The sequence below is a fragment of the Artemia sp. Qi Xiang Cuo genome, chromosome 9, assembly GCF_049724085.1.
Source record: "Artemia sp. Qi Xiang Cuo chromosome 9, ASM4972408v1, whole genome shotgun sequence".
Lineage (NCBI taxonomy): Eukaryota > Metazoa > Arthropoda > Branchiopoda > Anostraca > Artemiidae > Artemia > Artemia sp. Qi Xiang Cuo.
The window spans coordinates 6954219-6968681 of record NC_142802.1 but is presented as its reverse complement, the minus strand read 5'-3'; the positions used below and the strand labels follow the sequence as shown (position 1 = coordinate 6968681).

Genomic DNA, 14463 nt, shown 5'->3' with positions numbered 1-14463 from the left:
CCGTCTGTCCCCAAACATATCAAATCAAAATTTTTATATAGCCATTTTGTTCAGCGTAATTGATTTTCAGACAGAAAATATGTTTTTGAGGAGGACACTCCACCACAACCCTCAAGGCAAGGGTTTTAAGTTATGCCCTGGGAGCATATAAGGTTTTTATAGAAGGCGGTGTCGTAGAAACTTCAAAAAAGGCTCATTCGATTGGAAATTCAAAGGGCTAGTGCCCTTTTTAATAGTCGAAAGTGATTTGAGGGCAAGTAACCCCCCTCTCACGCCCACCATTTCCCCAAACACATCCGATCATAACTTTGAGATAACCATTTTATTAAACGTAGTTTTAAGATTCTGGAAATTAGGTCTTTGAGGATGAAAACGCCTCCACAGCCCTCAGGGCAAGGGTTGCAATTTAAGGACTCTCCGAATCCTTTATATTATTTCTTATGGAAGGGATGCTCGTATAAACTTTAGATAGGGCTCATTTGATTGAAAATTGAAAGTTCTTGCTCACTTTTTAAGAATCAGAAGAGATTGGAGGGCAACTATCCTCCCCTCTCCTCCACGCCCTAAACGTATCAGATAAAAATTTTGAGATAGACATTTTGTTAAAATAGTTCAAAGTTCTGATAACAAAGTACTCCGGTGTCGACACAGCCCACCAGGGCCCAGGAGCAGGCGTTGTAAGTTACGCCCTCGGGGTATATAGACAATCAAACAAACATTAAATAAACAATCAATGCCAACAAACATAGAATAGATATTAATGTAAATTAATAAATAAATTTAGTTTTTTAAAGTAATTTTCTTATGTTACTAAGTTTTAGACAATAGAAAACTAAAGGTCATAAAGGCAATAAGATCTCAATGTTTTATTGTTTTTTATTTGTGCACTAAGATTAGTGAAAACAGGGCCACCAACCGGAAGGTTGGGCACAGCCAGCCCCGTCTGCCCACCCTTTAGGATTAAACCCGACCCCCTAATATCCTCCCATTTGTAGCGCAAATGTGAGGATAGCCTTATATAGTGCTTGTTAATTGTTATCTCTTTTGTAAAAATATTTCAGTTTTTTTAATTATTTTTTTTCTGTTACTAAGTTTTAGTCAATAGAAAACAAAAGGTCAAAAAGACCATAAGGCTTTAATGTTTTATTGGGTCTTTTTCTAAAAACTCCTCATTTTGTTGTGTACAGCCAGCCCTGTCCACCCCCCCTCTCCTTAGCATTAAACCCGACGCCCTGATATCCTCCCATTTGCAGTGCAAAGGCGTAGAGTAGTTCAGCGGAGAGTCGATGCCATTTTGTCGACTCTGGCGTCGACAAAAACCTCCAGGGCCCGGGGGTAGGAAGGAATTCTCGTATAAACTTCAGAGAGGGCTCATTTGATTGGAAATTGGAAACTCTAGTCCACCTCTTACGAGTCAAAATTGATCGAAGGACAAATAACCCCCACGCCCTTTTTCCATACCCCTTCCTTTGAACTAATTCTGTTTATACCTGAAGGCCCAATGAGAGTTAGAATGTTTTTGTATTAACACACACCATTTGCAGTGCACATGCAAGATTGCGTTAATTAAACTTGCTCCCAACGCAAGTTTATCGGATCAACCTATTTTGCGCCCCCCATAAAAAATCCTGGATCCGCGCCTGGTGTAAGGGCACTATAAATTTTAATCTGTAATTCAATAAACCCCGTTCCAAAGTTTATGCGACCACCTTCTCAACATAAAGTGCCCCTGGAAAAATAAATAAGTATTAATTCATTGAATCCTTATGGCTCTTTACTTAGGTAACACTGTAGCATTGCTTCTCACCTAAAAAAATGAGTAGAAATTTCAGCTTCCATTTTTATGAATATCCGAAATTATCTGAGGGGAATATGTTTGGGGGAGCCTATTCCACGGCTGGGAAATTTCTGCTGGGTGGAATTTAACGCTTGGGAATTATAAGAAGGAAATTAAATGTTCATTGAGGAGGTGGAATTTCCCAGGGATGGGTTCTCCAAATAAGAATTATTCAGGGAGGGGACGACTAAACCCATTCGATAATATTCTAAATTTTACATCTGAAATTAACGGGAATAAAGAATCAACGGAAATGTCAGAAATGGCACTTCAGGTTCCTTTAGACGATTTTGTTCGTGTCTTTTGAAAAAAAGACATTTTCAAAAGACAGATTATTTTCATTTGTATTGCTTTCTCTGTGGCTGTTCAATTATGCATGTGAGGGGGGAGACTTCCCCCACCACTGCCTCCACTAAGGTTTCAGTTTTTATCTCAAGGTGTAAAAATGAACGTAATACGTTAAAAGAGTAACTTAAAATAACATATATAGAATAATATATGCACATAACACGGAACAATTAATCAAAATTCCATATTATGAGTCTAGGCTCGCCCAAATGATGGGCCAGGTGGCTCACCATTCCACAATCTAGGAAATCAATCCTGCAATAACTGAAAATATAAAGTATTTTTGAGTATTTTAACGTCTTCCACAACTCAAATGGCCCAACATTCTACAGCCCAATGAGTCTGTCTATTCTCCTAAATTGGGAACTGAGGAGATAAGTGAATTTCCACCCCGTATTAGATGAGTCTCCAACCTCACCCTCCCCCTCTCCTAATGTCTACGCTTAAGTTTTCTTCTTTATGCCAACTACGCCGCCCCCATCCGAAAGACTTTAATAAGGTAAAGTTTTGTATGGGAAGAACACATAGTAAATCTATTATAATTATCCAATTATAAGGTTAAAATACATACTCTGTGATAGATGCAAGATTGCTTTGGCACACAAAATCCTATTGATGTCAAATCCAAACAGTCGTGATCCCTTTGTGTCAGCAAGTGAAATGGTCCAAACCCCCTTATTGGAGCTATTTTTTCAATCGATTCATTGTTGTCAATCGCTGTCCACAAGTTATGCAAGCTGTCTACTGTTCATATATAAGGTTTTTATCAAAGAGGTAATCGTATAGACTTTGAAAAAAGCCTCATTCGATTTAAATGGAAAGTTCTAGATCCTTTTTTTAAAGTCAAGAATAATCTGACAGTAAGCAACCCCCCCCCCCATGCCACAAAAACTTAAAACATTTTTAAATCAAAAACGAATAAAAATTAATTAAAAAAAATTACGAAAAATAACTTTTTCAAAGAAAAGTAAAGGCCATTTTAAACTTAAGCTCAGGAGATACAAATACCTGTTAAAATTCAAACTCAAAACGACCAGAAATATTAAACAATAAATGAAACCCAAAACGACAGAAATTAAATAAACAATCATAGCAAAAAACACACGACAGTGAATAATATAAACGAAGAAATAGATATTAAAGAGGTTAATGCTTTGAACGAATATTACAATCAATATTAAAACAAAAAAAAATATTTTGCTATTGAAGTAATGATGAAACTTAAAACGAATAGAAATTAAATGAACAATCAGTGCAAGCAAACATAAAATATATATTAATGTAAATGAATAAATAAATCTTAAAAAAAGTGAAAATTAAATTGAATTTGCAAGTCAAGTTTGAATCGAATAAAAATAACTACAAACAAGAGTTTGGGTATCGCCTTACTGCAAAAGCCTAAAACCTACTGCGTCATCGGCGCTTTACAGAAAACGAATTATATTACAAATGTTTTCTTTTGTACTTAATATTGAAAATGCATATTAAAATTACAGTAAAATTTTGAACTGATGAGCTTTCAGCAATTAACTTCATTATACATAAAATATTCAGTTTAATTTATTAGTTTTTTCCAAGATAGGTCAAGACAAATATAGTTTCACTACAAAAAAAATTTGGATCCTGCCCCCTTCTTTAACTATAAAAACCAAAAGCCTTCTGCGTCATTGGCGCTTCATTTAAAACGAATTACTCGTACATTACAAATTTATTATTTTCCAGTTCTTACAGCATTGAAAATTAAAATAAAAATTACAGTGAAAAAAAAATCTTGAGCTGATGGATATTTCAATAATTAATATCATTATATATCTAATATTCAGTTTGATTTTGTTTATACTTTCCAAGACTCTTCAAGACTCATATAGTTTTCAGTAAGGCGCAAATGACGCAGTAGGTTTTAGGCTTTTGCAGTGAGGCGATACCCAAACTCTTGTTTGTAGTTATTTTTATTCGATTCAAACTTGATTTGCATATTCAATTTAAGTTTCACTTGTTTTAAGATTTATTTATTCATTTACATTAATATAAATTGTATGTTTGTTCGCATTGATTGTTTATTTAATTTCTGTTCGTTTTAAGTTTCATTAACACTTCAATAGCAAAATATTTTTCTTTTCGATTTAAGTTTGATATTCATATTCAATATGAGCATTAATCTATTTAAGATCTATTTATTAATTTATATTTTATCTGTTGTATGTTTTTTGCTCTGATTGTTTATTTAATTTCTGTTCGTTTTGGGTTTCATCTATTCTTTAATAGTAATTTCTGGTCGTTTTGAGTTTTCATTTTAAACAGGTATTTGTATCTCCTGAGCTTAAGTTTAAAATGGTCTTTACTTTTCTTTGAAAAACTTATTTTTCGGAAATTTTTTTTTAATTAATTTCGAAAAAGAATCAATTCATTTAGCTTTTCATAAGTACGAATTTTGTGTCCCAACAGTACTGCCTTCTTCCAAAAAACGGTAGCCGAAATGACAACCAGATGAATGCTATCTGGTATCAACTGAAGGGACAGTATTGGAGAAGCAATCACCCCCCATATTTTTTGCAACTCCCTAGATTTTACAGAATATATTTGCCCTTAAATTTCCATGAATTGACATCCCTAGAATTATACATGAAATCCACTTGTTCTTAGGATTATCTAAGATGAGCATTCTTATCAACTGCGAATTTGAATTTGCATTAATTTATATCCCACCTGTCTATTTGCAGTAACTATTTAACTTTCTCTCGGAGACGGGAATAGAAAGCCTTTGATTAATTTACCTCTGAGAGATTTTCCAAACTCTGGACATCTCACTATTTGACGAGTCTCATTTTTTCTCGTTGCTTACAGACAACGTATTCCATTGCGTCAGCATATTGTCTGTTTTCTTTAACATCAGATTATGTCTAATACTAGTTCTAGTTTCACCCTCAGGTGATCTGGGATTGTTTCCAGGCAATGAGCTTCCATGTGAAACAAAAATAACATTTGTTCTAGAAAATATTTGTTGAAAACTAAGGTCTTGAAAACTATAGGCTTGACATGACTTTCGCCCTGTCTGTCGCACGCAATCTTCACTGGCAGCTAGCCTTAATAAAGATTGAAAGGGGAAGTTGTTCGTTTTAGTGCAATAATCAAATTGTAGATACGTTTATAATATCTGATATTATATTCATGGCGTTATAGTTCATCAGCCAGCAGCCTCAGGCTAACTGGTTTTGTTTCCAGGCAATATATTTCTTATTTAGAACAAATATATTTAATTTGTTATTGAGATATTTTGAGAAATCAGAACTGCATGCTCAGGACATATTCAAATTGGTCTGTCACACGCAATGTCTCTTGGCAACTGTCGTTAATGACGGTTCGATACAGTGTTAAGGTGAAGTTGTAAACTTTAATTTTTCTCAAATATTTAAGACATTCACAACTGTCATGTTTAACGTATTCTATAGGTTGTAAATTAAACAAGATTTTGGAGGCGTGAGAAACATCTATCTGTGGCTCTCATAAAATGTGCATAAAAATGCAAAGAATTTTGAGCTATTTTTTTGAAATTGTACATATTTTTGGGGCAAACAAAAATACTCCCACTCCGCAAATTACTGGATAAAACCCCTTTAAAAATATAATTTTAATATATGTTTTAATAATATTAGGTTTTTTCGTTTGTGTTGCTTTGATATATATGTTTATTTGTGTTTTGAAATTTTGCATTTTTACTGCAGGATGTTAAGAAACGTTCAGATCTATTACTGTTACTACTTCTGCTCTTACAATTAAATTAAATCAAAAGGGTGTAAGTGCATTCTGGTTATCAAAATACAACATAAAATATCTTAGGAAATGAATAGGGCACTAAATTTTATATTTCAGGTGAAGGTGAGGAGGATATGTATCAAGGGTGTCAAAAGAGTGAATACTTGAAATTCTTGAAAGATTTTGTCCAGCATATGTATAGTAAACCAAAATCTGGATTCCTGTAGAAATTAAATGAAAAACAAGTTTTTCCAACTGGAAGTAAGGAGCAACATCAAAACATAAAACGAAAAGAAATTATTACGCATATGAAGGGGGTTGCCTCCTCCTCAACACCTCGCTCTTTAAGCTGGAGTTGTTTAGTACTTCTGAAAAAAAGCTTCTTATTGTCCCCATTAAACAACCCTTGTGTTTCGGGAATCGCTCTTAAAAAATTGGGACAAAATTCAAACTTTAGCGAAAAGAGCAAGGTGTTGAGGAGGAGGCGACCCCCTTCATATGCGTAATAATTTCTGTTCGTTTTAAGCTTTAATGTTGCTCCTTACTTTAAGTTGAAAAAAACTTGTTTTTTATTTAATTTCTGATCCCATAAATAACCCCAAAAATCTGACCCCACCTATGCGGAGAAATACCCTCCCCGCGAATATATCCTCTACACAATTCAATCCTGGTGAAAATTTACCCAGAATAATTGCTCTTAACAACTCTACGCGTAAAATTGGGACGGAAAAGAGAAAGCAAGAAATCTAAAAATAATTTTGTAGATGAATTCTGGCAAATTTCCTCAGTGCATAGTTTCCTCCGACAAGTTCACCCCCCTGGATACTTTCCTCTCAATGGAAAGTTCCCCCGTGAAAAATCCCCAGCAAAAAATTCGTCTTCCCACCCTAAAATGTATGGATGCTTCCCAATAACAAATACTATATGTAATTGGCAATTTCTAAAACTTAAAGACCTTTCCCCTGGGGCTGTGGGGAGAGGGGTCATGTTTTATTCATAGGCATAGTTATTGGGTCTTTCAAATATGATGAACAAAATGGATATCTCAAAATTTAAATTGGACAATTTTGAAGGAAAAGGGGTTGGAGAGGGGGCCAAGTTGCCATCCAATCTTTTCGGTTACTTAAAAAGGACACTAGAACTTTTAATTTCTGTCCAAATGACCCCCTCACGATATTCTAGGACCACTGGGTCAATATGATCACCGCTGGAAAAAAAATAACAAACACGCATCCGTGATCTTTCTTCTTGCAAAAAATACAAAACTCCACATTTTTGCCGATAGAAGCTTGATACCTCTACAGTAGGGTTCTCTAATACGCTGAATCTGATGGTGTGATTTTCTGTAAGATTCTATGGCTTTTAGGGGTATTTCTCCCTTTTTTTGAAAATAAGGCAAATTTTCCCAGGCTCCTAACCTTTGATGGGTAAAACTAAACTTTATGAAACTTATATATTTGAAAATCCGATTCTTTTGATATATCTATTGGTATCAAAATTAAGTTTTTTAGAGTTTCGGTTGCTATTGATCCGGGTGGCTCCATACTTACAATTTGTTACCTATTGAGCCGGGTGGCTCCTTACTTACAATTCGTTACCACGAACTGTTTGAAACTTAAAATATTCTTTTTTTAACTTATAAGAAAGACTGTGTCAATTAAAATAAAAGAAATTGATATTGAAAAATATTTCCAAAAAACAATTTTTCAATAAAAGTAAAGATCTACCAAGTTAAATAACAACAAATAATTTTTTAAGCGTAAAAGCACCATAAATCGCAATCGATAAATAACTGCAATACAGAACGAACAGAAACTGTAATAAATAACCAAATCCAATTCAAAGCGAACAGAAACTAAGAGGGAGCAGGGCAGCCGCCCCCGTGCCTTCTAAGGACCAGAATATAATTTGCGTTTATTTAAAACATATTTTAAATATTTCTTTTATTTCAAGTTTAATAGATCCAAAATTATTAACATTTTCAGGAATCAATATCAGAATATATATATATTAAACTGTCCATCAACCTTTATTTGCTTTTTTCAGTTTTCTTGGTTATGATAGTGATTTTTAGTCGATATTATGATGAATAGAACTGTTAGATTGAATTTAGGATCAAACAGTCCGTGTTAACGAACTGTAAGTAAGGAGCAACCCGGCTCAATAGTAACCAAAATTCTAAAAACCGGAATTTTGATATCAATAGATAAATCAAAAGAATTGGCTTATTATGCTGATTCCAATTATATAAGTTTCAATAAGTTTAGTCTTACCCATCAAAAGCTACGAGCCTGAGAAAATTTATCTAATTTTCGAAAAAGGGGCAAGACACACTAGAAGTCGTTGAATTCTAATGAAAATCACACCATCTGATTCAGCGTAGCAAAGAACCATGCTGTAGAAATTTATGTGCACAAGCCCATGTCTGCACGGATGTGGAATTTTGTAATTTTGCCAGAACAAAAATCACGGATGCATGTTTATATTTTTTTTTAAACAAATAAACTTCAAATAAACTTCAAACAAGCAAACAAACAAATAAACAACAAATAAACTTCAAAATTGATACTGGAGCTAATGCAAGCATTCTCCCAGCAAGTGAATTTAGATCATTGAAAACTAGGCTTACTTTGCTTCCCAACAAGGATATCCTGACAAGCTATAGTGTGATGCAGCTTAGAGGTACTTATAATTGCACAAATGATGACTCAGTATAAGGACCAAGAACCACAGGTTTGTGTATTTCATGCAATGGAAACCAACAAAGGTCCAATACTTGACAGACAAACAAATGAACTGTTCAAATGAACAGACAAACAAATGATTTATGATTCTGATAAAAATTTGTCCTCAAGCTTACCATGTGATAGGGAACCCAATATTGCTTAATCAGACCTGAAGTGTAACAGATCCTCAAGGAGTATGATGACATATTCTACAGTACTAGGCCATTGCCTGGAAAATGTCACATCTACATGTAGGAAGGATCAGTGCCAACTGTCTAGTTGACTTAAAGAGATCCCTATGCCTTTTAAACAAAATTGAAAAAAGAGCTTGACAGACTAGAAGGCATTGGCATCAGACAGAAGGTGAAGAAACTAAAAGACTGGGTCAATACCATTGTTCTGATTAAGAAACCAGATGGTAAAACCAAGACTTGTTTTGATCCAGTTGATTTGAACAAATACACCAAGCATCCACACCACCCCATTCCTAGCTTTGATGATGTAGCAGTGTAATATGTGGGAGCAGAGTGAGGATCCTATCTCCTATCTGCAAAAACGTAGAATTTTGTAATTTTTGCCAGAAGAAAGATCAAGGATGCATCTTTATTTGTTTGTTTGTTTATGTGTGTGTTTTTTTCTCAGGGGTGATCGTATCGACCCAGTGGGCCTAGAACGTCGGGAGAGGGCGCATTCTAACGGAAATGAAAAGTTTTAGTGCCCTTTTTAAAGGACCAAAATATTGGAGTGAAACTAGGCCCCCTCCAAAGCCACTTTTTTCCCCAAAAGTGTCTGATCAAAATTGTGCAGTATATTTAAAAGACCCAATAACTATGTCTTTGAAGATAACATTGATCCCCCACATCCCCTGGGGAAAGATATTTAGGTCATAAAAATTTCCCATTGTCTGCGTATAGTATTTGTTATTGGGAAGTATGCAAATATTTTTCGGGTGGGGAGAAGATGACAAATTTTCTTCTGGGGGGGGGGGGGAGGATTTTCCACTGGGAGAATTTTCCATGGAAAGGAAAATTTCCAGGGGTGTGAAAAATACCCTGTAAAAATAAAAAATTAATAACATTACAATGACTTAAAAACTATTACTGCCAAATTAACAACTATATACAACTAGCATTAAACGACCGGGTAAGACGGTGATGCGGGTATAAGACGGTGATGCCTACCCAGTCGTAGGTAGGCATCAGAGGCAAGTTGATGTAAATGATGATACAATACATGAATAACATCAGTAGCACCAAACCGAACAATCATTTTTCTAATCTGATAAGAGCGTGGCAAAAAAAAAAAAAAATCAACTTATACTGGAAGTAAAAAGCACGAATTAGATTACTTTGACTCAAACATCTTGAGGGTATTCAAAAGCGAGCAAGTAAAATTATTTTAGGAGCAAAGCGTGTCCATGATTGTCGCCTAATGTAATAAATTTAATGATTTGAATCCCAATTTTATGTTTTGATGGATCTTTTTTTCTTCTTTTTTGCAAGAAAACTCACAGGTTACTAATTTCTATTTTTTATTTGTTAATTGACACAAATAATTTTAACAAATAACCTAATAAAATTATTACTTCTATTACCATAAGTCAGGGGTGTCAATTTACGAAAATGTAGGGGAGGGAGAAATTTTTCGATTTTTTATTTAAATGAAGCCTAAAAAGGATATTTTTCAAAATCTAAAGGGGTGGTTTTTCCAGTTTTTCAATTAAATACCAGAAAAGGTCTTTTGCTAAATCTAAAGGGAAACTAACCCCCATCCTGCTATAATTGCTCACATTTCTGACAATTACAGGGATCCAGATTATTCGATCCCAGGAGGGTAGGGAACCTGGTACTTTTGAAGTAGAGTTCTGGCCCAAACATTCCATTTTGTCTTGATATATAATGAACTTTCTCAGAATTTTCATAAACTGTTGTTTTACTTTCATCATTTGTGAGCCTTAGGGGGAGGGGGAGAGAGAAGGAGGTCGGAGCATCAAATCAAAACTCTTATGAACAAAATAAATAGCTTTTAATTTATTAATTGAAAAAATCAGGCAAACGTACACATACACTTGTATGCAAAAATTTGTATACAGAAATGTAAAATAAGTACTACAAAAACTGAATATTACTACTAGCTTACTGTTGATAGAACTATTTCAGTTTTAAATACTATTACTGCTACTACTCTTTTTACTTCTATGCATAAAATGTAGAAAAAACAAATGCTCGATAACGAATAAGAATATAATTTTAGACATAAATTGTAATTACAAAAAAGCGAAAATCAAGTTTGAGTTTAAATTTTTTGTTTTTTATATTATGGAATATTTGTTTTTTGGGGGAGAGAGAAAGAGAGAGGAAAATACAAAAAAAAGAGAGAGAGAACCAGTAGAATCGGTTTTACTCGAAATTACCTAAGTTTTTATTTATTAAGTTTGGGATTTCTATAAACAGCTTAAATTTACTGGAATCAAAAAAAGACATTAGGAATTAATTACATTCTAGGACCCCACTGGAAATAAATAACGTGTGTGAAAAACAAGAAAAATGAATAAATAATCTAATTAAATAATCTAGTAAAGAAGGGCTAAAAGGACAAAAGCAGAGATTGTGACAAGAACCTCTGCCAAGCCGTCTTCATTGCTCAAAACTAAAGAAAAAAACTAACATTTTGAAGTAAACTCAAACAGAGCAGAAGAAAAGTTGAACCAAACAAACAAAAGCCAAGCCAAAATAAATGACAGACCGTTGAACGGGTTCCGACCGTTGAACGACCGTTCGTTAGATTGGGTAAGGATGTTCTGCCTAGTGATTGACTTAGCTTGCCTACTGACCCAATTTTTGTCAAAAGCGCAGTCAGAAGATCTTACTTGACATTAAATAAAAACAGAATTTTTTTTTTTTTAATTGAAAGTAAGCAGTGATATCAGAACTTAAAACGAACAGAAATTATTCCGTACATGAACGGGGCTGTCCCCTCCTCGACGCCTCGCTTTTTACGCTAAAGTTTTACTCTTTGTCAAAACTTTACTTCTTATAGAAATAAAAACTTTAGCGTAAAGAGCGGGGCGTTGAGAAGACGACAGTCAATTACTTTCAGTTAAAAAAAATATTTTTTTAATTTAATTTCTGAACGTTTTTTCAATTAATGCAGGTTCAAATTTGGCTCCCCGTACATGAAAAATTAAAACAAAATTTGTATATTAATTATTTCATACATGAAAGGTCCCCCTCCTCAATACCTTGCTCTTTACGCTAAAGCTTTTAGCATTTTTAAAAAAAACTACCTTTTCTAATTAAACGGCCCATGTGTTTCAGTAGCCGTTCTTAAAAAAATGGGATAGACAGTCAAACTTTAGCGTAAAGAGCAAGCAGTTGAGGAGGGGGAAACCCTTCAAATACGGAATAATATCTGTTCGTTTTGAGTTTTAATGCTGCTCCTTATTTTCAGTTAAAAAAACTTGTCTTTTTTATTTAATTTTTGAACGTTTTTGAATAAATGCAGGTTTTGATTTTGGCTCAGCCTCCATGAAATGTAGCCCTCCCCTCACAGAAAACTTCTCCGGGACAATTTCATCCAGCATAAAGTGCAGCCCCACCCTCCGGTCAAGTTCTCTCCAGACAGTTCCATGTTCACTGAAAATCCCCCCTCCTGTAAAATTTCTTGCGGACGATTCAGGCTGAGAAAAAGTATCCTTAGCATACTTTCATTTGAAAAAGACTTTAATATATAATTGTTTTCTCGATCACTCGATCACTCGTTTTCTAGAAATATTTTTCCAGAAATTAAAACACGCGGAAAATAGCCCCTGGATAATTCCCCCGGAACATCTCCACATGCAAAATTGAGTTCGCAAAGATAACGTAAGCCAATTAACAAGAATTTTGTACAGGAATTCTGTCAAATCTCCCCAGTGTAAAATATTCCCTGGGAAATCCATCCCCTCCCTGAATTTTCCTTCCGGAGGAAGATTTTCCGAATGAAAATACACCGTAAGCACAGAATCCCCCCCCCCCCTGAAAAATATCTGTATACTTCCAAATATCAAATACTGTACGTGAACAATGGGTGAATTCCATAATTTACAGGCCTCTCCCCACGGACTGTGGGGGATCATTTTAGCCCCAAGGAGATAGTTATTTGGTCTTTCAACTATACTGAACAAAATAGCTATCTCAAAATTTTGATCAGATAGCTTTGGGAAATGAATGGGCGTGGGAAGGGGCCAGCTTCCCTCCAATCTTTTTTGTCACATAAAAAGAGCTCTAATACTTTTAATTTCCGTTCGAATGTGCCTTCTACCGATCTTCTAGGACCATTATTTCAATACGATAACCCCTTGGGGAAAAACAAACAAAAAACAAATAAGCAAGCATCCGTGATCTGTCTTCTGGCAAAAATAGCAAAATTCCACATTTTTGTATATAGGAGCTTGAAACGTCTAAAGTAGGGTTCTTGGGTACGCTGAATCTAATGGCGTGATTTTCATCAAGATTCCTTGAATTTTAGGGGGTGTTCCCCCTCCCCTATTTCAAAAATCAGGCATACTTTCTCAGGCTCGTAACCTTTGATATGTAACACTAAACCTGATGAATCTTATATATCTGGAATCAGCATAATAAGCTGATTCTTTTCATGTATCTATTGAAATCAAAATTCAGTTTTTTGGAGTTTCGGTTACTATTGAGCCGAGTCGCTCCTTAATTATAGTTAGTTACCATGAACTATGAAAACTGAGGAAAAAATCTATTTGAATTTTTTAATTTTAAGCTATTGTAGATTGGGTTTATAGGAATACCTCCAGTTTCTCTATTTAAAGCAAGGTCTCTATTTATGTATTTTTTAACTTCAATTGTCTCCCTAAAGGACTGTCGTAAGCTAGTGGGTATAAATATTAAATTGGCCTACCCAAAATGAAATGACCTGAATTTTCAAAAAATAGAGGGCTAGGTCAGAATTAAAATCATAATTTTTATTTTCACATCTCAGAGATCCATCCATTGAAAGCATGTGTTCGTGCAATCGTTCCCCCAACTGTTGACGGTACCTGCCAATATAAAACTTCCTACAAGAACACGAGACTCTGCAAATACCATTATCCAGTATAGGGTCAGTTTTATACTTTCCAGAATTCAAAAAACGTTCAACAATCTTTAGTTCATTTGTAAAAGAAACGGAGATATTATGTTTCTTTTAAATTTTCCTTGTTGTTATGAAAAATGTTGCTATATGTGTTATTATATAGCAATAGTTTATTTTTATTTGAATGTTTTTTTTTCATAATATACATTTAAAAGTGTAAGCTGGCAATAACAAGTTATTCACCCAACATAGATATCTTAAGTAAGTGTGGTAAATGGCTTTGCTAAAATACCCAGCATCAAACTTCAGGGTTTCTTGAAATTAAATGTAATAAAATGAAATGTTGAAATGAAATGAGGGACAGGTGAAAAGTCAAATGACCTTACTTTTAAAACTTCAGATCCAGTAATTATGTTGCTTCATTGCTGTAAAAAGAAACACTTAAAACTATCTAATTTGTACTTACCTGTTACCAGAATAACTTCATTAATGTGCTTTGTTAGACGCCTTCAGTTTAGCCCAGATAATTTTGGTTTTTTGCTAAATTGTTTAGAATTTTCGCATTTTTCATTCATTTTTCATGTATAATCTATCACTTTGAAAAACCGGCAACAAAATTTTTGAAGCAGCTTTCAATAAACCATGCATGTCGAAACCGAACGTGTAACCGAAATTTAATTTAAATAAAGCAAAAAACCAATTTTAACCAAATAAGCC

The 14463-nt window shown here is 34.3% G+C and overlaps 1 protein-coding gene across 5 annotated transcripts in view; it reads right to left on the bottom strand.

Moving 5' to 3' along the window:
- The window catches only part of LOC148948272 (potassium voltage-gated channel subfamily KQT member 1-like), a 420960-nt gene that overhangs the window by 217456 nt on the left and 189041 nt on the right, over positions 1–14463 (bottom strand). The window lies entirely within an intron of this gene.